General features: G+C 47.3%; 1 protein-coding gene across 1 annotated transcript in view; it reads left to right on the forward strand.

Moving 5' to 3' along the window:
* Positions 1-7,458: 7,458 nt before the first annotated feature.
* The window catches only part of LOC119848078 (phospholipase A2 inhibitor and Ly6/PLAUR domain-containing protein-like), a 46,668-nt gene continuing 29,452 nt past the window's right edge, over positions 7,459-24,674 (forward strand). Inside the window, exon 1 of the mRNA XM_043502286.1 lies at positions 7,459-7,526. The gene's annotated coding sequence lies outside the window, so the exon portion shown is untranslated. The remainder of the gene's footprint in view (positions 7,527-24,674) is intronic.

Consider the following 24,674-nt stretch of genomic DNA (forward strand, 5'->3'; position numbering starts at 1 on the left):
GTGCGCAGCCTGTGATGAGCCGAACGCTGACCAGTGCAAGGACAATGTGAACATCCCCTGCCTGGGCTCTGAAGATTGTTACATCAACTTTTCTGGGACGCTTGGTAATTCCTCCAAATGCGCAGTCTGGCTGGAGCGTGGGAACTTACGTGAGCTCTCCCAGGCAGCTGGGAATTCCTACTAGAGCTGGTGAAATCCAGAATTCCCTAACCTACAACTGGTGACATTTATCGAGCAACACCTTTATTTTCATTGATACATGCCCCTGTTTTTCAGCATCGAAGATTTAGGAGAATCAACATCTGGAGTCCTAGTTTTTCCTGGGTTCTATCCCTAGCTCATAGAGGGTGGAGTGGGGTCTAATGGTTAGAGCCAGGGGGCTGGGTGCCAGGACTCCTCGGTTCTATCTCCAGCTCTGGGATAGGGTGGGGTCTAATGGGTTAGAGCCGATTTGGGACAACTGAAGCATTTTGAGAATGTATCAAATTTGCCAATTTGTTTTTGCTGGAAAAAAACAAAGTTCATATTCAAAATACCATTTTCTGTCAGTTTTTATATTTTAAAAAAGCATTAAGAACTCCTCAAAAAAACCCTCCAATGAAACATTCCCTTTCAACCCCAAATGTAACTAACTTGTCACCACTTCCATTTTTCCAAAAACTGTCCATTCTGGGTCGACTCAAAACTGAGTTTCCAACGATTTGTCAGGCTGGAAACTGACACCCCCCCCCCCCAAATGGGCTACTGGCAAAGCTCTGTGGCCCAGGATGCTGGGGAGGGGACAAGATGGAAAAGGCCAGGCCATTCTGGATTCTTATCTCCTGTTAATTTCCATCTACAGCTAACACCACCAACACCTCATTGGTCTTGAAAGGCTGCGCCACCCAGAGCGCCTTTGAGCTGAAAGTCAATGGCAGCTTCTACTATTCCCAAGGCATGTATACGCTGACCAAAGCCAACTGCATTCAGGCTACCAGCAAAGGCTGTTACACTGCTGTTCGTGCCCTGGCGTTCTTTCCAACGTTGGCTGGGCTGCTCCTGGTGAAACAGCTGTCCTGATTTGCCCTTGCTCTGCAAGTTCCTGGAGAATCCGCCCCACACATACCCCTTGGGATTTAGGGGTGCTTTTGGGGAGATGAGTTCATCACAGGATGTTGGGCTCTATACGGGTGTGCAGCGGGAGTGGGGGGGAACTAGGTGTAATTCTCCTGCTTCAGTTATGCAGGACATCAGCCATAGACGGCCTTAAAATCAGTAAATCAATGAATCCAGTGGGTTGAATAAAAATGGCATTGAAACCATTCAGATGTCTGCTTGTTCCTTGTCAAGGGGAGGCAGTTGAAGGATTTTCCCAGCATTCACAACACTGTTTTGTGGGAGTCACTCCCTCTGCATAACCCTATAAGAACGGGCCATCCTGGTCAGACCAAAGGTCAATCTCACCCAGTCTGCTATCTTCTGACAAGGGCCAGTACCAGATGCTTTAGAGGGAATGAAGAGAACAAGGCAATTCACGAGTGATCCATCCCATCACGCTGCCTTGCACCCTGTACTTCTTTGGCAGAGTGAAAAGCAAGTCAGCATTTCCTTAGAAAATTTTGATGAATGTGAAAACAAATTTTTCTCCATTTTTTGGGCACAGAATTTCAAATTTTGTTTGGCAGAAAATTTTGATTCTTTTTTCCCCTCGGATGGAGATTTGAAAGCTGGAATAGTTCCATTGCCGTGATGCCTCATGGGAGTTCTAGCACATGTGCCTCACTCATCCATTCTCTAGAGGCTGGGCTCGCTGGTTGGACTACATCTCCCATGATGCAACATAGTTACTCTTCTTGTGCTTCATGTGAATGCCTAACCACAATGCCACATGGGAGTTAATTCTCTCCCCTCCCCCCCTTCTTTTACTCTGTTTTGCTCAGGAATGCGAAAATATCCACACTCCGCTGCACCATGGCTATGCCCACCTAACCCCTAGTGTAGATGTGGCTTGGCCCGGGGAAGAATGGTTCAGTTGACCTAGCTGTTTCTGCTTGGGGAAAGGGATTAGTTACATTGACTGGAAACTCCCTCTGTTGCTGTAGTGTCTTCGTAGCGTAGACAAGCCCATGTTCTTTCTCCCTCTTTTTCTTTCTCGATCTCCTAGGGCTTTGCAAAAATGTTTTTGTTCCGCAGACAACGGCATTTTGCACTAGAGAAAAATTAAAAAAAACCAACGTTTGCATCATTCAAAGGACTCCATGAACTAATTTGAAAGAAACAGAACTGAAACGGAGGCAGGGAGACAAACCCTGCTGGATTTTTACCCCAATTTTAAATCCAAGCCCAAATCCCTCATTTGGTTTTTTTGAATCACTTCATTGGAAAACTCCTCACAACATTTCAAACACAATGAAAGTTTGTCTATGGAAAAATGTTCCCCAAATCATGCCAGTTTTCTCAACTGGCCCCGTGTAGGAGGTGTCTATACGGGAGCGTTACAGCTGTGCCGGTGCTGTGTTTGAAGTGTACACAAACCCTTGTTAAGGGGGCATTTCACAGGCCTGTTGTGTGAATGTCTATCTGCGAGACACATGGTTGCATATTGTCATTCTTAGCTGCCAAAAAACTGCCAGGCAGTGCCCCGGAGCTGGCCGCATTTTGGTGGCAGGTGGAATCCTGCCTGGATTCCACCTGTACAAACCCAGAGTCATGGACACCTCTGCCCCAAAGAGCTGACAATGTAACTTGACAAGCAAAACCAGGGCAGGGGGACAGGGTACAACACACCAGCAGAGTGACCAATGGGTGGGCAGCGAATGGCATGTTAGTGCCTCAATTGTTTTTTGTGGGGGAGGGTGGGTTAGTTAGGTGGGGATCCACTAAATGGGAAGGGAAGTGGGTCTAGGGGGCAAGGGCATGATAGGAGGGGTCGGCGTGGAGTTAGCCAAGAGGAAGAGACTGAGCGAGAGGGAGGATTGAAACGAACAATCTATCAGCACCAGGAAGAGAAAGTCCAGTGAAAATTGTAGAAAGTTCTTCAGCTGCTTCTGCCCCTACTGGCTAGAGACCCAGCCACCATCAGCCGGGGAGATGGTGTTCCCCCAGCTTTGGCAATGGATCTACGCCTCTACAGAGCCTGTAGCGAGGTCATCTAGTCCAGCCCCTTGCACGCAGGGCAGAACTACATCATAACTAGACCATTCCTGACTAAACAACAAAGTAAGAGAAGCAGTGAGAGGCAAAAAGGCATCTTTTAAAAAGTGGAAGTTAAATCCTAGTGAGGAAAATAGAATGGAGCATAACCTCTGGCAAATGAAGAGTAAAAATATAATTAGGAAGCCAAAGAGAGAATTCGAAGAACAGCTAGCCAAAGACTCAAAAAGTAACAGCAAACATTTGTTTAAGCACATCAGGAAGCCTGCTAAACAACCAGTGGGACCACTGGATGATCGAGATGCTAAAGGAGCATTCAAGGACGATAAGGCCATTGCTGAGAAACTAAATGAATTCTTTGCATCGGTCTTCATGGCTGAGGATGGGAGGGAGATTCCCCCACCTGAGCCACTCTTTTTAGATGACAGATCTGAGGAACTGTCCCAGATTGAGGTATCATTAGAGGAGTTTTTGGAACAAATTGATAAACTAAACAGTAATAAGTCACCAGGACCAGATGGAGTACTTGTGGCACCTTAGAGACTAACAAATTTATTTGAGCATAAGCTTTCGTGAGCTACAGCTCACTTCATCGGATGCATTCGGTGGAAAATACAGTGGGGAGATTTATATACACACACAGAGAACATGAACCAATGGGTTTATCATATACACTGTAAGGAGAGTGATCACTTAAGATAAGCCATCACCAGCAGCGGGGGCGGGGGGGGAGGGAAGGAGGAAAACCTTTCATGGTGACAAGCAAGGTAGGCTATTTCCAGCAGTTAACAAGAACAACTGAGGAACAGTGGGGGGTGGGGGGGGGGAGAAATAACATGGGGAAATAGTTTTACTTTGTGTAATGACTCATCCATTCCCAGTCTCTATTCAAGCCTAAGTTAATTGTATCCAGTTTGCAAATTAATTCCAATTCAGCAGTCTCTCGTTGGAGTCTGTTTTTGAAGGTTTTTTGTTGAAGGATAGCCACCCTCAGGTCTGTAATCAAGTGACCGGAGAGATTGAAGTGTTCTCCAACTGGTTTTTGAATGTTATAAATTCTTGACGTCTCCTTTTCTTTTTGCGAATACAGACTAACACGGCTGCTACTCTGAAACAGGACCAGATGGGATTCAACCAGGAGTCCTGAAGAAACTCAAATGTGAAATTGCAGAGCTACTAACTGTGTTATAAGAAAAGGAGTACTTGTGGCACCTTAGAGACTAACAAATTTATTAGAGCATAAGCTTTCGTGAGCTACAGCTCACTTCATCGGATGCAAGCTTATACTCTAATAAATTTGTTAGTCTCTAAGGTGCCACAAGTACTCCTTTTCTTTTTGCGAATACAGACTAACACGGCTGCTACTCTGAAACCTGTAACTGTGTTATGTAACCTACCATTTAAATCAGCTTCTGTACCAGATGACTGGAGGACAGCTAATGTGATGCCAGCTTTTAAAAAAAAAAAAAAGGTCCAGAGGTGATCCCGGCAGTTACAGGCTGTAAGTCTAACTTCAGTACCGGGCAAACTGGTTGAAACTACAGTAAAGAACATGGCATATGTAGCATAAAACATATTCCAGTTATGTCATATATACATTAAGTATATTTCCATAAAGCCTTATGGGACGCACTGTCACAAATACATGAAAACAAATAGGATGAACACACTTAGTAGATTACAAGCTTTCTAATGACACCATACAAGCGGTATTTAGCATAAAGCATATTCCAGTTATGTCATATTCATAAGCATACTTCCATAAAGAATATGGAATGCAACATCACACCCACGTTTTTTAATCTTCCCTCATAGGTCCTGTTTCCTAGACCTTTAATCATTTTTGTTGCTCTTCTCTGGACTTTCTCCAATTTGTCCACATCTTTCCTGAAATGTGGTGCCCAGAACTGGACACAATACTCCAGTTGAGGCTTAATCAGTGCGGAGTAGAGCAGAAGAATTACTTCTTGTGTTTTGTCCTCACTCCTGTTAATCCATCCCAGAAGGATGTTTGCTTTTTTTGCAACAGCATTATACTGTTGACTCATACTTAGCTTGTGATCCACTATGGCCCCCAGAACCCTTTCCACAGGATTCCTTCCTAGGCAGTCATTTCCCATTTTGTATGTGTGCAACTAATTGTTCTTTCCTAAGTGGAGTACTTTGCATTTGTCCTTATTGAATTTCATCCTATTTCCTTAAGACCATTTCTCCAGTTTGTCCAGCTCATTTTGAATTTTAATCCTATCCTCCAAAGCTTGCAACCCTTCCCAGCTTGGTATCATCCACAAACCTTATCAGTGTACTCTCTGTGCCATGATCTAAATCATTTATGAAGATATTGAACAGAATCGGACCCAGAACTGATCCCTATGGAACCCCCTCGTTATGCCTTTCCAGCATGACTGTGAACCACTGATGATTACTCTTGGGAACAATTTTCCATCCAGTTTTGCACCCACCTTATAGTAGCTCCCTCTAGGTTGTATTTTCCTAGTTTGTTTATGAGAAGGTCATGCAAAACAGTATCTAAAGCTTTACTAAAGTCAAGATTATACCACATCTACTGCATCCCTCCGTTCCGCAAGGCTTGTTACCTTGTCAAAGAAAGCTATCAGATTGGTTTGACGTGATTTATTATTGACAAATCCATGCTGGTGTTACTTAGCACCTTGTTATCTTCTAGGTGTTTACAAACTGATTGCTTGATAATTTATTCCATTCTCTTTCTGGATACAGGTTTCAGAGTAGCAGCCGTGTTAGTCTGTATTCGCAAAAAGAAAAGGAGTACTAAGGTGCCACAAGTACTCCTTTTCTTTCTGGATACAGAAGTTAAATTGACTGGTCTATAATTCCCCGGTTTGTCCTCATTTCCATTTTTATAGATGGGCACTATATTTGCCCTTTTCCAGTCTTCTGGAATCTCTCCTATCTTCCATGACTTTTCAAAGATAATTGCTAATGGTTCAGATATCTCCTCAGTCAGCTCCTTGAGTATTCTAGGATGTATTTCATCAGGCTCTGCTGACTTGAAGACATTTAACCTGTCTACACATTTTTTAACCTGTTCTTTCTCTGTTTTAGCCTCTGATCCTACCTCATTTTCACTGGTGTTCACTACATAAGATGTCCGATTGCTACTCACCTTTTGGTGAAAACTGAAACAATAAAGTCATTTAGCACCTCTGCCATTTCCATTGTCTGCTATTGTGTTTCCCTCCTTCACTGAGTAATGCGCCTACCCTGTCCTTGGTTTTTCCTTCTAATGTATTTGTAGAATGTTTCCTTCTTATCCTTTCTGTCTCTAGCTACTTTAATCTCATTTTGTGCCTTGGCCTTTCTAACTTTGTCCTGACATGCTTGTGTTGTGTGTTTATATTAATCCTTCATAATCTGACCTATTTTCCACTTTTTGTAAGGCTCTTTTTTTGAGTTTCAGATCATTGAAGATCTCCTGGTTTAGCCAGATTGGTCTCTCGCCATCCTTCCTACGCAGTGGGATAGTTTGCTCCTGTGCCCTTAATAATGTCTCCTTGAAAAACTGCCAACTGTCTTTAATACATGGCTATAAATAATCCCCAGCTTTTCCATCACACTTTTCATCAGTCGATCTCCGACCACTCTCTCTCTTTAGATTCCTGGAGATCCTAACACCTGGATTCCATCTGGAAGCTTCCTATACATCTCAACAACCTCAGGGAGCAAAACTGGCCTGAAATACAACCCAGGCCGAAACGTTCTTCTCCGCTCAGTTATTCTGTAACGAAATTCACAACGTCAAGGGCATGAGACCCAGTTGGACGCAACGCCCTTGACATGCGGCGGGTAAGAAAATATGTCACCAATGAATGTTTACACAATTTAATGAGAAGGAATTTAGCAACCTGTTCTGGGCGTGGGAGGGGAGCTGTCATCATGGAGCCAACACCATGACCATCCTTAGTTTCCTAGGGATGGTTTCATTGGACCCCCCATTTGGTGTCAATCAGCCATTGCTCCATTAGAGTAAATGGAACCGGATCCCCAGCTGCTGAGGCTAAACACCTCTCATGTGCAAACAGTCGCACCTCTACCCTTGTGACTAAGCTGAGTATCACCTCTTATCTCTGTTGCATGAACCAGCATATTGTGTGGAACAAGTCCTGTAAAACACAAGTTGATGGGCTGAGAAAGAGTCAATCTGAATTGTATTTAAAGAGGGAGAGGCCAGCCACGAGGGTCACGTAATTTATGAAATTCCAGTAAATCATTCACAGTTACTCCCAAGGTATATATGAATCCGATTCTGTCTTTGGACTATATAGAAAGGAAAGGGGCTGTTGCTAGACAGGTTAGTGCGTCTCTTTGATTTTACAGAGAACTTGGAGGTGAACAGAACCATTGTGTGGCTGAAGGTAAGAATTTTTAAGCCGTGTTAAATTATTGTTTGTAATCTTTCATGATCTGCTGCAAAGCGGGTAAAAGCTGGAGATATATCTCAGGTGCAAGCTCCTGCTGTAAAGCCCCATGACGACGACAGAGCCGGGATAAAGCGGCTCAGTTTATGCAAAGGAAAAGAAGCCTCACTCCTGGAGTGCTGTGTGAATGAAATAGGGAGATTTTCAAAGGCAAAACCGGCAGCGAGGGGGCCAGCGTCTGCTGAAACTCCCTGGGAGTCGGGCCTCCGACTCCCTTCGGCTGCTTTGAACGTCCCAGGCTTAGGGAACAGAGAAGAACCAGTCGACATAATTGATTTGGACTATCAAAAAGCCTTCGGCGAGCTCCCTCACTGTAGGGCAGTAACGGCTGGCCCACAACATTTTGGCACCCGAGGCGGGGAGCTCAAATGACGTCCCCATGCCCCCTCGCTTGGGCCAAAACTTTGAAAGGTCTCAATTCTGCCTTCTTCCTGTTCTACTCCTCTCATAGTCCTGCCCTGCTACCTACCACAGTAAAGGAAAAGTGACAACTTAAAATGCCTTGTTCAAAAATATTAAGTAACACTTCATTTTCAAACGCCTGAACAGCAAATGTAACTTTTCTTGTCTGCATAGTAAACACTGGCATTTTTATCTGTTTGAATAATCAAAGCGGTGCTTTCCGTGCCTTCTTGGTTGCAAAGATTTGAACTGCTTCCTGAAGTTCCACAGTCTGGGCCAGCTCATGCTCTACTGAGATGGTTGCAAGGCTCCTCATTGTGGAGCGTAGATGTGTTTTTATTATCTTCAGCTTGGAGAAGCTGCATTTTCCACTGGCAACCTTTACAAGAATTGTTAGAATTATGCGCAGAGCAACAAAAGCATTTGGAAAGTGGGTGGTCGTCTTATTTGTGCACATATATTCCAGAACAGCCTTTGGATTTGATCCTGCTGAAATGTATCTTGAAAGGGCTTTCAGTTCATCCCCAAATCCCTCACATCAATATTGTGCATGTCATCACATGTCAACACTGTCTCTAGTGCCCTGCATTGCTGGCGTAGGTCTTCTTCAGGTATAGTGAGGAGATTTGGAATATCATACAACATCCCAAATATACTGCTGTATTCCTTGAGCTGCATGAAACATTCTTCAACTGACTGTATTGCACAATGTAGCACCTGGTTAAAGAATTCAACTTTGAATTGTTGTTTGGGGTCTCTTATGGGATTATCCCGGGCCTAGTAATCAAAATGTCTTCTTCTTCGGTGACTCTTGTATTCTTGAATGGGTGGGAAAATTGCTTCAGTGTGAAGTTCCTCTGCCAACTTCTTGGCACTCTTCAGAACATTTTGAAATCCCGCATCTGACCGGTAAGACTGTAGGTATGACTTTGCTTTGTCCAGTTGTTCCATTGCTCCAGATATATCAAGGTCAACATCTTGGAGTCTCTTGCTTACAACATTTATTTCAAACAGTATGTCATGCCACAACTCTAAGCCACACAGAAATTTGAACTTATGTATGTTTCTGGTGATTCCATTTCCCTCTGCCACTGTTCTCCCACAAACAGTTCCTGTCATAGCATTATCCTCCATAATGGCAACTATGGCAACATCTATCTTCCCAATTTGGTGTTTGATAGGCTTTATCACCTCCACTCGACTTTCCCATCGTGTGGCACTCAGTGGTTTCAATGTCAGAGAGGATGCTCTCAGATGTTGCTTCAAAATTTGCCATCGATGAGTTGATGCAGAGAAAATACAGAGATGCTTTGAATTACATTAAAAAATTCAGCAGCCTCACTAGAAGCTGATGCTGCATCACTGACCACCACATTCAATGAATGAGAACTGCATGGGACAAAAAAAGCTCAAGGGTTTAACTCTCGGATCTGTGTCTGCACTCCTGTGTTCTTTCCTCTCATGTTGGCACCATTATCATAGCCCTGACCTCTCATGTCAGCTATCGCAATTCCCATATCTTCCAGCTTTTTAAGAAGCACACTTGTCATACCAGCTGCTGTAGTATCATCAATGTCAATAAAGTTTAGAAAATGCTCTCTGACAGTCACCATTGCAGGGACATTTTCACTAGGTTCTGTTGTTGTTACAAAACGCACCATTAAAGTCATTTGTTCCGTATGGCTGATGTCAGGTGTGCAGTCCAGAATAACAGAGGAAATCTTGCTGACTTCAGATCTGCCACAATCTTCTGTTTGACTTTTGTTGCCAGTAACTGTGTGATCTCATTTTGAATTGTTTTTCCAAGGTAGTGGTGTGTGTACTTTTAATGGGTGGTGACTCTACTTAGATGTTCCTGGAATACAGCATCAAACTCAGCCATCAGCTCCACAGTTTTAAGGAAGTTTCCATTGTTTAGCACATGCAGCTGATCTGAAGTGCCACGCAGGGCTAGGTTTTGGGTAGCAAGCATTGTCACAATGGCAACGAGCCTTTTCAGAACATTTTGCCAGTAAAGAGACTCTGATGCAATCTTCTCTTGATGCTGATCATCTCTGGTGGCCTTTAACCTTAGTCTCATCTCAAGCTCTTTCCACCTATGGAATGCTCTCTGCTGATTTTCTGCCTTCTCATGGCATGCCAGATTTCTAGCCAAATTTTTCCAGTCCTTTGTTCCTATAGAACCCAGTGTGGCTGGAACATTAGACTGGAAGAGTTTGCAACAAAAACAGTATGAAGCATTCTGGGTTTTTGAGTACATAAGCCATGGCCTCTCCACTTTGTCACTATTGGGGATTTCACGCCAGTAATGTTTTAGATGGAAACTTGTATTTCCATTGTCTTTGGGGAACATGAAGTTTTTCCCTTGCTGTGGCCCATGCAGTACAAGGAAGTCCCTCAAGCTACTGCTCAGGTGGGTCCACAGTCCTGGATCATCTAGACTTAAGGAACTAAACTCAGCAGCAGCTGTTTCTTGCACCTCCACCACACTCTTCTCTGATCCACACTTTTCTTCAGGACTGTGCATGGTTACATCCATTTGAGACGGAGTTATGGGTGCTGCAGTAGCTGCCAGGTCACCTGCACTCTGACTAACTGGAAGATCAGGCCTCTCCTCACCACTCACATCCTCACTGGGGCCAGAAGGCTCACCGTGAACATTTGTGTCTCTGTATCTCAGGAGAGCTTCTTCCTGCTTAGATAGCAAAGCTTCCTTCGCTTGCTTTCTTTTTCTGAAGGCTGCCCAGAGGGGCGTTTTCTTCTTTCACTCCTGACTGCTGTTCTGGGCCAGCTATAGTGGCTCTCAACACTCAGCTGAAGGGGACAAATAAGCAGGCTGGTGGCAGGGCCTGAGTGAGGGAAGATATCAGCGTCTTAAGGGCCTAACTGGCTCCTACGTCTTCAGTTGACTGCCTGTTCTCCTCAAGTGGGTTCAGGGAAGCAGCAGGAAACAGGAAGCTCCCTGAGAAGCTGGGATTAATCAACCCAGGCTCCTGGAGGTGCTCGAGAGGTACAGAAGAGGTTTCCCCTCCTCTCTCTCCCTCCAGCTCCTGCTGCTTTCTGTTATTCCCTCTCACTTTTTCTCCTGCCTGCCTGTTATGTAGCTTGTGCCCTCCTTCCTCCAGCCCAGCTCTCCCCCATCTCTGACAGGTTTCAGAGTAGCAGCCGTGTTAGTCTGTATCTGCAAAAAGAAAAGGAGGACTTGTGGCACTTTAGAGACTAACCAATTTATTTGAGTATAAGCTTTCGTGAGCTACAGCTCATTTCATTGGATGCATTCAGTGGAAAATACAGTGGAAAGATTTATATACACAGAGAACATGAAACAATGGGTGTTACCATACACACTGTAACGAGAGTGATCAGGTAAGGTGAGCTATTACCAGCAGGAGAGTGGGGGGGGACCTTTTGTAGTGATAATCAAGGTGGGCCATTTCCAGCAGTTGACAAGAACGTCTGAGGAACAGCGGGGGGAGGAATAAACATGGGGAAATAGTTTTACTTTGTGTAATGACCCATCCACTCCCAGTCTTTATTCAAGCCTAAGTTAATTGTATCCAGTTTGCAATTTAATTCCAATTCAGCAGTGTCTCCTTGGAGTCTGTTTTTGAAGTTTTTTTGTTGAAGAATAGCCACTCTCAGGTCTGTAATCGAGTGACCAAAGAGATTGAAGTGTTCTCTGACTGGTTTTTGAATGTTATAATTCTTGATGTCTGATTTGTGTCCATTTATTCTTTTACGTAGAGACTGTCCAGTTTGGCCATGTACATGGTAGAGGGGCATTGCTGGCACATGATGGCATATATCACATTGGTAGATGTGCAGGTGAACGAGCCTCTGATAGTGTGGCTGATGTGATTAGGCCCTATGGTGGTGTCCCCTGAATAGATATGTGGACACAGTTGGCAATGGGCTTTGTTGCAAGGATAGGTTCCTGGGTTAGTGGTTCTGTTGTGTGGTGTGTGGTTGCTGGTGAGTATTTGCTTCAGGTTGGGGGACTGTAAGCAAGGACTGGCCTGTCTCCCAAGATCTGTGAGAGTGATGGCTCGTCCTTCAGGATAGGTTGTAGATCTTTGATGATGCGTTGGAGAGGTTTCATTGGGGGCTGAAGGTGATGGCTAGTGGCGTTCTGTTATTTTCTTTGTTGGGCCTGACCTGTAGTAGGTGACTTCTGGATATTCTTCTGGCTCTGTCAGTCTGTGACTTTGTCCTCACTCATAACTATTCACATTTGGGGACAATGTATACCTTCAAATCAGCGGCACTGCTATGGGTACCTGCATGGTCCCAGACTTTGCCAACATTTTTATGGCTGACTTAGAACAACACTTCCTCAGCTGTCGTCCCCTAATGCCCCTACTCTACTTGCGCGACATTGATGACACTTCATCATCTGGACCCATGGAAAAGAAGCCCTTGAGGAATTCCACCATAATTTCAACAATTTCCTTCCCACCATCAACCTCAGCCTGGACCAGTCCACACAAGAGATCCACTTCCTGGACACTACAGTGCTAATAAGCGATGGTCACATAAACACCACCCTATACTGGAAACCTACTGACTGCTATTCCTACCTACATGCCTCCAGCTTTCATCCAGATCACACCACATGATCCATTGTCTACAGCCAAGCTCTATGATATAACCGCATTTGCTCCAACCCCTCAGACAGAGACAAACACCTACAAGATCTCTATCAAGCATTCTTACAACTAGAGTACCCACCTGCTGAAGTGAAGAAACAGATTGACAGAGCCAAAGACTGGGAGTGGATGGGTCATTACACAAAGTAAAACTATTTCCCCATGTTTATTCCTCCCCCCGCTGTTCCTCAGACGTTCTTATCAACTGCTGGAAATGGCCCACCTTGATTATCACTAGAAAAGTTTCCCCCTCCCCCACTCTCCTGCTGTAATAGCTCACCTTACCTGATCACTCTGGTTACAGTCTGTAGGGTAACACCCAATGTTTCATGTTCTCTGTGTATATAAATCTCCCCACTGTATTTTCCACTGAATGCGTCCGCTGAAGTGAGCTGTAGCTCACAAAAGCTTATGCTCAAATAAATTTATTAGTCTCTAAGGTGCCACAAGTCCTCCATTTCTTTTCCCTCCATCTCTGTGCATCTAGAGCAGAGAGAATCAAGGTGCACCAGCAGCAGTCACAATTTTCTACACTCTGGGTCCTAGTGGTGCCCCCCAACAGTCTGACACCTGAGGAGGCCGTCTCAGTTCGCCTCATGGTAAGGCCAGCCCTGGGCAGGAAGAAATCGAAGCCGTCCTGGGGTGGGAGGCAAGAGACTGTCATGGAGGAGAAACAAGACAACAGCCAGAGAACAGAGGGGTTTGCAGTGTTGTTGTAGTCGTTTGCGTCCCGGGATATTAGAGAGACAAGGAGGGTGAGGTTTTATGGGATCAATTTCTGCTGGGGAGAGACACAAACTGTTGAGCTCCACTGACCCGCAGAAGGGCTCGGTGTCGCACGGAAGCTCGTCTCTTCCCCCCACCTTGTGTCTCTAGAAAACAGGGCTGGAATTCAAGGGAATTTTGCGTGATGGCAAAAGCTTAGAAGTGGAGGCCTCCAGGCTGTGTGCTAGACCCAGCGTTCACGGTTCTCAGATGATCTGACAGGGGTGAGCGAGGAGGTGGTGAAATCTACAGAGGAGGCAATGTATTGAAGTTAGTCGGGAACTTCAGGGAGATTGAACGGAGCTGGGTCAATGGGCAACGTGATGGCAGATGAAGTTGAGTTTTGATCAATGCAAAGTAACTCACATGAGGGGGGGGGGGGTTTGAAGCCTCCTAGACCTGACAGGTTCTAACTGAACCGGGCTGATCCAGGGAAGGGACCGGAGCGTCCCCGTAGGAGGATCAATGGACACCTCAGCTCCCTGTGCAGCTGCAGAAGAGAAAAGCAAAGAAGCCGTTGGGCTGCCCAAGGGGCTGGAGATAACGTGGAAACACTATAGTGCCCCTCTCCAGATCAGCAGGATGCTCTGACCCTGACACCCCAAAGGCCCTGCCGGTCGCCCCATGTCAGAAGGGATGATGCAGACCTGGAGCAATACAGATGAGGGTGTGGAAACCTGGACCAGGCTAGAACCCTGCAGCGGGACTGGGGATCCCACGGGACCCACAGGACCTACTGCCATAATAGCAGGAGCGGGTAGAAGTGCTTTGTTGCGGGTGGGATTGGGTGGGCAAAGAAAGCTGACGTCGGGAATATGCAGGAAAACACAGGGCAGCAGCTTGTCATCAGTAGAATTTCAGCAATAGAAAGCAAGTTGTTTTTTTAAAAATAAAGGTTTTTACCCTTAAATTTAAGTGAGGGATAGAAAGAGGTTTGATGTCTTTTATAACAGGAGTTAAAGTATTTTTTACATGGTTTAAGCAAGATTTGTTTGATACTTTTAGTAGAAGCAATTGTGTCTGACTTTTGTTTATATTTATAGTATATTAACCAAACGTTTTTTCAGTTTTTTTTCAGTAGCCTGAGGGATTTTGTCTCTCTTGTGGGATTTGTAGGATCTAGGGTTTTTGCGGGTGTGAAAGGAATAACAATGCAAGAAACAATGCGGGGGCGGGTTGGATTAAAATAATAGTCCCATGCCGGGCTCCTCCCTGGAGTTTCCACTCTCTTATTTCTAGACATGTCGGTGGCTAGAGAGAGCTGAGAGAAATGTTTTCACCAAAACTTTTCTCCACCCCAAAATGCAAATTTGGGGCAACTGAAGCATTTCGCGACTGTGTGTCAATTTCGCCACATTGCTGCAGCAGCAACAACAAATCCTAGAAAGAAAAAAAAATCCAGAAAAGATGGAAATGTTTGGTCTTCACGCACCCAGAATTAAACGTTTTGATTTTTTGAACTCAAAATGTCATTTCAAAATGGACGGCAACATTTATATTTAAACCATTTTAAGAATGTTTTTAAATGCCTGAAAATGAACCCAAACCATTTTTTGTTCGGCTTTTCGGTCAGATGAGAATTTTGGTTCAACCGAAAATGATTTTTATTTCCTGATCTTTTGGAACTGCCACTGAACCAAAAAAATCGGTTATTTGTGCAGCTCTGTTGCCTGGTGCTTTTCCTCCCTGAATCTGGGCTGGAATTCCCTTTCCCGCCTCATTTCGGTCTTGACTCTCTCCTCCTCCCCCCGTCAGGCAGAGCTCGCTGTGTCAGCCGTGAGAAGGCCCCGTTTGGCTCCGAGCCCAGCCCCGAGGGCCTCCCAGCACCAGGATGGTTTCCTTCCTCCTCTGCCTTCTCCCTGCTCTCCTAGCTACAACGAGTGCACAAACTACCACACGTGAGTCATCCGCTGCTGTGGCCATGTAACCCCGCCTGGACTTGGACCCCTTGTACCCCCCGGATCCCCAGTCAGGGGAACATCCAGCATGTGCAGGGAGGGGGGTTAGCTCTGAGTGGGATACAGGGCCCTGTCTACACTACGGCTGCTGTAGTGGCTTAGCCACAGAGCTGTAGCTGGGCCGGCAGAGCCCCGTAGTGAAGACGCCGCCTGTCCCAATGGACGGGGTTTTCCATCCTTCTTGGAACTCACCTCCCCGAGCCGGTAGCCAGGCCAAGGAAACATCTACCCATCGACTTGCACCTACTCCAGGGGTTAGGTCAGCCTAGCTGCAGCGCTCAGGGTGTGGACTTTTCAACCCCCCCGAGCACTGTATCTATATCACCCTGTTTAGTGTAGACCAGGCCTGAGGGACACCATTACCAGATACTGCCCTAAATTCTTTTTTCCACGAAAGCCCCTCTGCATTGCTTTGGCAGCACAAAGGGGACTCAATATAGGAGTAAATTACACGGCTAGGGGACTGAGTGTGACCTGGAATCAGGCCTACAATTTCCGGTAGCAGAGGGCTCTCCAACCGAGCAAACAGAGGCAGAATGAGATCCAGTGGCTGGGAGTTGAATTTAGACCAATTCAAGGTGCAGCTTGTGTGCAGGGCGCTGTACATAAGGACTGAAGGGCAGAGAGTCTTCACTTACAGGTCGCCAAGAGGCCTGTGCGTGTCCACATGCTGTGGTTAATTCCACTTGTATCTGTGCTAATTTGGGGAACACGGGACAATGAACGTCCTTTTGTTCTATTTTTTGCCTGGCAATTTCCATCCTTCCCATTCCCCACAGATTGCAAATGTCTGGGCTGATCCAGAGGAATGTGTGCAAAATTGGCTTTACTTTAAGCTCAGGGCCGTGTAACCAGGCTCTAAACCTGGGGGATCAGTCCATCAGAGAGCCTTCCCAATGGGGATCAATCCCCATGAGTCTAGGAGCCAAGACAGCTGGCTTCTGTACCCCAAATCTTTCTGGCAGCCCAGAGAACCTGGCTGCACTCACTGCAGTGGCCTTTCCCAATTTCTATGCAACCAAATAACTTCTGAATGCTGCTTTCCATTAACTTCAGAATTTTAGAGGATGTTCTAGACATAACTGGGCAGAACCACATTGACTTTGGGGGAAATCAGAAAACCGGAAGAGCGAGATCAGGGAGACACAGAGCCATTGGCATCTGGCCAGCCGAGCCACACTTTCAACCACCCTTGTAACTGTGTTTAGATCAAAAAACCGGTTTGTGGTGCCACTGACATCTTCCAGCCCGTCAACCACCCCCCCCCATCAGACCAGCTCTGCCCAGCATCCCCCTGGAGCTTTAATATGTTACACCCTGTGTGGCTGATCTCCCAGACAGAAAGAAGGATGATGGTGGTGGTGGTGGTTGTTAACTGGGGACACACAGAGGCCCTGGCATGGGGGGAGAATGGGGGTCCCTGGTATGGGAGATGGGTAATGGGGGGCACACAGAGCCCCTGGAATGAGGTGGGGGGCTTGCATGGTGTCCCTGCAATAAAAGGGGGTGAGAGGGGCACACAAGGAGTTTGTGCGGATCAGGCGGGGCTGCCAGGAGCCCTGGCCGGTGCGACAGATTCAGCCAATGCACACTGCGAAGCAAGTGACTCGCCGGTCCTGTGAATACCTGCACAACGGGAGCCACATCTGGGGTGGGTGGAGTATATTTTGTGGGTGGAGCTTGGGAAGAACATCATCCCCTTCACCCATCCCCAATGGGACCCCTGGGTACTGCTGGCCCAGTGGCTGAAATTGGGCAATTACTGAGTGTCCGAAAGGAAATTGGGTCCATTAACTCCTCGGCTTGTTTGGAGCGGAGGGGGAAGACTGGGGCTAAGGGATGTGTCAGAGTGACACTGTTACGCCACAGTAAGAAGAAAACACTTGTTCTTCTTTCTCCAGCTACGACCCTGACATGTAACACATGCTTTGGTCAAACGAAGGAATGCAGTTTTGCTCCAGGGACCTGCCAAGCCAACAAGGCTACTGGTGGCTGCCTCTCCGTGGCAGAAGATACTACATTGGGTAGGTGACATTGCCGTCACCCCAGGCACATCCCACCCCGCAGTCTGTCACCATCCTCATCGCTAAGGCCAACTCCAGCACAATCCATCAACAAAGCACATTCACCCGGCACAGAACACTCAGTCTGTGCTCGACGCTTGATTTATTCAGGCAACGTCACTTTGTTTTACGTAGCGAATGGAAAACGCAGCAGTTTGGAATCCTGGCCCCATTGGAGTCAGTCGCAAATCTCCCATTGACTTCAGTGGGGCCAGGATTTTACCGCTTGAGCTTTATTTATTGAATTTCATTCACTAAGGTTTCATCTCCACAATGGATGGCTGTGATGCAACAAGCAAAGCTGCTTTGGGTGGAAATGCACGTTCTGAATTGTGTTTAAAAAAAAGAGATTGGCGCTGAGACCCCTTGTACACTGTCGGCTTGCCCCCAAAATCTTGTATGAAGCCTGTTAGCCACCTACTCAGGGCAGGAGCCCGACCTTGCACAGTTTTTCCACTTGCTTTGGATGCAAATTCAAAATTCCTTAAGTCCAACGGGCAAAAAGTGATTCCAAACCTTCTTCCTGTTCAACTCCCTGAGCTCTTCAGGCCGGCGGAGTTCACTAGTTCCCTTCATTTCTCAACGTTTCCCCTTTGGAATCGAAAACCTCAGTTACAGACCCCTTTCTGTTCATCTTCCACTGAATTAAAAAGAGTAAATGGCTCCTTCCATTTACTCTGTAAGAAGGATGCATAGCGCACCGCCAGCTTTAATGTGGTTTGTCTTTATCTAATATATCTATCTCCACCCCCCAATCTATCTATCCCCACACACCCCCTCTATCTATCATCTATCTCCACCCCCCTCTATCTATCTATCTCCACACACCCCCTGTCCCCACCCCCACATCTAATCTAATCTATCTCCATGCCCCCATCTATCTATCTATCCCCACACCCCTCCTCTCTCTGTCCCCACACCCATCTAATCTATCTACACCCCCCGTCTATCTAGCTATATATCTATCTCCACCCCATCTATCTATCCCCACACCCCCCCATCTATCATCTATCTCCATCCCCACTCTATCTATCTCCACCCCCACTCTGTCCCCATCCCCACATCTAATCTATCTATCTATCTATCTCCATGCCCCTCATCTATCTATCTATCTATCTATCTATCCCCCAACTTCCTCTGTCCCCACCCCCATCTAATCTATCTAATCTATCTCCACCCCCCCATCCATCTATCTATCCCCAACCCCCCCCATCTATCCCCACACCCCCCCTCTATCTAATCTAATCATCTATCTAATCTAATCTATCTATCTATCTATCTCCATACGTGCCCACCTGCCTCTGACCATACTCAGGTAATTTTCCCAGCACAGTCACAAATGGGTTTATTGAAACTTCTACCCCCTCAGGGTCTCTCTTCACCACAGAATTAATGTGGGCCATGACCCCAGTTTTAGCCCTAATCACCCCACCTCACCCCGTACTATCCACACACAAAACCCTTTAACCTCCAGCTAGCTGATGCAGTTTGGGGTGTAGTTTAGACCCGGGTTCCTCTTTAACTTCCTGAACTGGACACAGGATCCCAGCAGTGTCACCCTAGGGCCAAATATGGAGGGAAAATAACCTCTCGGCTGCTACTCAAGGTTCCCCTCCCAGCCTCTCATTTTCTGTTTTGGTTTTCTGTCTTGAACGAAGATGGGACCCAGGACACGTTCTTCTACAAACAGTGTCTGAGTAGCTATAAAAGTGACATAAAAGTCCCCATCTCGTTCACTGTTGGGAATGGCAAGTATGTGAGGATCAACACCACACAATGCAACGACACAGATAGCTGTAACTCGGGCACACTGGAAGGTAAGTTGTGGGTCTGTTTTTACTGTCCCTATTTCATGGCTTGTCCACAGGAGCAGATACATGGCGCTGAGCTGGAGTGTGAGTCCAGCTCTCCGCTTGCCCCCTGCTGATGCACGTGACCGTTCGAGTGCGATGGAAGGGCACTAGCTCAAAGCACATTAACGAAGAGTTCACGTGTGTCAGCAGGGTGCACATGGCAGCTAGGCCGTGGCAGGCTGGCGCAGGGTCGATTCGCACCCCGCAGATCCTTACACCCCGGCCCCCCTTGCTACAGTCGAATGGTTCACATGGACAAGCCCTGGCACGATTGTATTTGTTAGCGTTTCTCCCCTTTACTGCCCTGAACGTCCATGCACTCAAACGTCATTTCTGTCCCCATTGAAATGGCTGTAGCTGGCGGGTCTCCAAACCAGGGGGTGGAACAGTCGGGGCTCATGTGAAATCAGATGGGTGAGGGCTGCAGGCGAGAGGGGGGTAGCAGCTGGGATGGGCTCAAATCGAAACCTCCCTAAGCCTGTCAGGCTCCACTTCAAACTCGCTGGGGCCTGGAACCGATCGGCTGTGGTGTTCACAGATAGTGGTGTCACAGACAGATGAAGAAATGCGGTTGGGCTGGGGGTGGGGCCTTCATATGCTAGGCAATGCAGGGCACAGACACCAGTTTGAACGAGGTTTAACCCACCCTGAAACCGTCTCTCTCTCTCTCTCGGTTCTCAGGGCTCAAGGGGAACGCCACCAAGAATGGGCTGCAGTGCCCCACCTGCTTTGCTCTGAACTTCACTGTCTGCAACAGCTCCATCACCCCTTGTACTGGGGATGAGAATTACTGCCTGGATTTCACTGGGTTTCTATACAAAGGTAAATTCTGCCAGCTGGGGACAGTGTGGGAGCTCCCCTGGGAATCTCATGCCTCAGGAACTCCCCAGAGAGCTGGTGAAATCTAGAGTCTGTGCTGGGCCCTTGGGCAGGTGGGGGCGGCCAAGTGGGGTTTTTGGCCAGAGGGAAGGAGAGAGGCATATGCAAGTTTTCCCTTCCTCACCAGCTCCCCCCACTCAGAGATGCCGCCCGGCTCCTGGAGTTACGACAATGCGTCTCTTGCCATGGGAAGGGTTGTTATGTGGATGATGCAGAGCTGGGGAGAGAACCCAGGAGTCCTGGCTCCCAGCCCCCACTGCTTTAACCACTAGACCCCACCCCCTGTATGTTTAAGGTGGAGCTCAGCTATTGCTCAGTGCGGAAGCTCCTGTTCTCAGTGTGTGTCCAGGACTCCCAGCACTTTGGGGTGTTTATAAAATAACTGAACTGAGTGGTCGGGGCTGCCGGCGATGCTGAGAGCTGGGTGTGTTCCCCGGGGGGCCGTGCGCTGGGGAAGGAGCCGCGCCGGGTGATCAGCTGGGTTCCAAACTCCAGCTTCAGTCTCTTGTGGAGCTGCAGAAAGGGGCACGGGGGAGGCAAGAGGGGACCAGATGCCCGGCCTGCCGGGCTGGTTACAGCGAGAGCAGGGAGAGCACCGGGTGGGTGGGAACGGGTGGCAGAGGCTGGAACTGCTGGATGGTGGAGACAGAGGTTCTGGGGGCAGAGAAGGAACCAGAGCTGCCCCTGCCTAATAACAGGCTGGTTTCCTCCCTCAGGTCCATCTTTTTCACCATTTCAAGCAAAAGGCTGCGCTACTGCATCTGCTAAGGACATTAAACCTGGAACCATCCTGATTTCTACACTGTACACATTTTCCTTTTTTTGGGGGGCCTCTGGTCCAGCAGAGAAAATATCCACCATCCTCCAACCCACAACAACCACCCCCACTCCCAATACAACCACCCCCACCCCCAAAACAACCACCCCCATCCCCACCCCCAATACGACCTCAACTACCAGCCCCGCTACAACCACCACCACCACTCCCAATACAACCACGACCACCATCACCTCCCCTAGAACAACCCCCCCTCCCGAAACTACCACCACAACCAAAACAACCACCATGCCCAAAACAATGACCACCCCTACAAACACCACCATCACCAAACCCACTACCAGAACCAAACCCACCTGCCTCCCCAAAACAACCCCTGCCACCACCAGTGGAGCCAGCCTGGCTCTGGGGAAATTCTCCTTTGCCCTCTACCTGCCTGGCCTGCTGCTGGTGAAGCTGCTCTCCTGACCCCCCACCCCGGCCCTGCACGGGCCCCGCAGCACCTAGTGCCTGGGAATAAAGGCCGAATTCCCAGCAGCGCCCCCTCCAAGGCCCCTCCGTGCTGCCGGGGCGATGCAAAGGGGCCGTTGCATAACCAAGAGTCTGCCCAGAATATGGGTGTGTGTCTTTCTTGGTACCTCATGGCTGGCTGGAATCTCTCTGTCCATTAGTAAATTCATTGAATAAATCAGGATCTGAAATAAAAACCCCCGGAGTGTTGTTATGTTTGGGTTGCCCGTTGCTGAGCCTGTCCACCAGAGACTGGGGTGCTGTCAGATTAATTTAGCCACATAAGAATTTGCTTGTCTTTCTGTGTATGTGTGCGTGTGCGTGTGTAAATATAAAATCTGCAATAAAAATCTGCATTCCAAGCACACCATGGAGGTTGCATACTGAAGCACTGAGAAGTTAGGAAATTCCAGAAAACATGTTGCCAGTACAAGCTTAATTCAATCCCTGGTGCATTTGCATTGTGCTACAGCCTTTGATTCCACGATCACACAGTGTGTGTTCTCCACCGCAGCCCTGCCTCAGTCAATACGTCTTTTTCTTCTCACTGGGGCACTACCCCAGGCCGTATTTCCCACCCGCTGTTCCAAGTCTGCACTGCGCTGAATGATTAATGACACCTCCTGGGCCTCTCTGCGTAGTTCTTGCCACAGGGTCTGAGGGCATCACAAACATTAATGACTTGGTCTGTGCAACAGCTCTGTGGGACCCGGGAAACTGAGGCATGGCGGGGCTCCACACAAGGAGTCCTGACACGCCTCTCCCCATGCACGTGGCCACACTGCTATCCACACTCGAGCATAAGAATGTAAGAATGGCCCTACTGGGTCAGACCAAAGGTCCATCTAGCCCAGTGTCCTGTCTTCTGACAGTGACCAATGCCAAGTGCCCCAGAGGGAATGAACAGAACAGGGAATCATCAAGTGATGCGTCCCCTGTCGCCTGTTCCCAGCTTCTAGCAAACAGCAGCTAGGGACACCATCCCTGCCCATCCTGGTTAATTGCCATTGATGGACCTATCCTCCATGAATTTATCTAGTTCTTCTTTGAACACTGTTATGGTCTTGGCCTTCACCACATCCCCTGACAACCAGTCCCACAGGTTGACTCTGAGTTGTGTGAAGAAATACTTCCTTTTGTTTGTTTTAAACCTGCAGCCCGTTAATTTCATTTGGTGGCCCCCTAGTTCTTGTGTTATGAGGAGTAAATAACACTTCCTGATTTACTTCCTCCATACCTGGCAACCTTTTCTAGACCTCAATCATATCTCCCCTTCATTGTCTCTTTTCCAAGCTGAAAAGTCCCACTCTTATTAATCTCTCCTCATACGGAAGGCGTTCCATCCCCCTCATCATTTTATTGCCCTTTTCTGAGCCTTTTCCAATTCCAATAGATCTTTTTTTGAGATGGGGTGACGACATCTGCATAAAGTATTCAAACTGTGGGCATCCCATGGATTTATATAGAGGTAACATGATATTTTCTCTCCTATTATCTGTCCCTTTCTTAATGATTCCCAGCATTCTGTTTGCTTTTTTGACTGTCGCTGCACATTGAGTGGATGATTTCAGAGAACGATCCACAATGACTCCAAGATCTCTTTCTTGAGTGGTACCAGCTAATTTAGACCCCATCATTGTATATGTATAGTTGGGATTCTGTTTTCCAATGTGCATTACTTTGCATTTATCAACATTGAATTTCCTCTGCCATTTTGTTGCCCAGTCGTCCAGTTCTGAGAGATCCTTTTATAGCTCTTCACAATCTGTCTGGGATTTAACTATCTTGAGTGTTTTGTATTGTCTGCAAGTTTTGCCACCTCATTGTTTACCCCTTTTTCTAGATCGTTTATGAATATGTTGAATAGGACAGGCCCAGTATAGATCCCTGGGGACACCACTATTTACCTCTCTGTATTCTGAAAACTGACCAGTTATTCCTACCCTTTGCTTCCTATCTTGTAACCAGTTACCAACCCATGAGAGAACCTTCCCTCTTATCCTATGACAGCTTACTTTGCTTAAGAGCCTTTGGTGAGGGACCTTTTTAAAGGCTTTCTGAAAGTCTAAGTACACTATATCCACTGGGTCCCCCTTGTCCACATGCTTGTTAACCCCATCAAAGAATTCTAGTAGATTGATGAGGCACGATTTCCCTTTACTGAGATCACGTTGACTCTTCCCCAACAAATTATGTTCATCTATGTGTCTGACAATTCTGTTCTTTACTATAGTTTCAACCAGTTTGTCCAGTAATGAAGTCAGGCTAGCCTGGGTCCCTCTCCCTGAGCTGGGCTGGACCCCTCCCAGCTGCAGTATGGATGCATCCTAGAGGGCAGACCAGTGACCCTCCCACAGCTGTGGAGAGCGGAGGGCCAGTGAAGGGGGGCATCCACTGGGAAGATGGAGGGACCCCTTGGGGAAGAGTCCTTGGGCAGCAGTCTCACTGGGCTGCCAGAGGCAGAGGATGAGTGGGAGTTGCAGTGCAGTTGCCGATTTCCATCCTTGTCTCTGTTAAAGCGACTGAGCTCCTCTCTGAGGATATTTAATCTTCCAGGACATATTTCCTAAACATTGCTGTCATTAGACATTCCTCTGTCTGGGATTCACTGCCACCCCAGAGGTGGCTGCACTTCAGGCTAGGATAGCACTGGAGGGATCTGAGGTCCCTTGGCATGTAAGAGAGAAAGAAACGTACTAGGGTAGTACCTAGAGATCAGGAATGCGTTGTGCCAAGTTCTGCCCAGACTCTGACAAGATCGGGGCCCCAATTGTGCCAGGTGCTGCACAGACATGTTGACATAGTCCTGCCCTGAAGATCTTTCGAGATAGACAGAGGAGGTGTATGGGGATAGATAAGTAGTACAAGGGTGACAACATCAATCAAACATTGAACCTATCTCTTTTACCCTCAGGCTCCACCCACTTGTCACCATAAAATTCAGCCCCTGGGGTATTATTTCTGGGGTGAAGATGGACACATAACCAGAAGGAAGGGATGGCATGTGACCCCTCTATAAACTTTTCCCCCCCATTCTGTACCAAGTGGGGTGATTTTCAGCCCCACAGGACTTCCCTGAGAGCAGAGTTGACCAATTAGAACAGATTCTGGGGTGGGGTGACCCACCCAAAAGAGGGTTCTGTGACCCCTCTAAGAACTCCCCACCCCACCTCAGCCCCCCTTAGAGCATCCCAGAAGAGAAACATCTACTAATCAGAAGAGGTGTAAAGC

The sequence above is a fragment of the Dermochelys coriacea genome, chromosome 24 (assembly GCF_009764565.3).
Source record: "Dermochelys coriacea isolate rDerCor1 chromosome 24, rDerCor1.pri.v4, whole genome shotgun sequence".
Classification (NCBI taxonomy): domain Eukaryota; kingdom Metazoa; phylum Chordata; order Testudines; family Dermochelyidae; genus Dermochelys; species Dermochelys coriacea.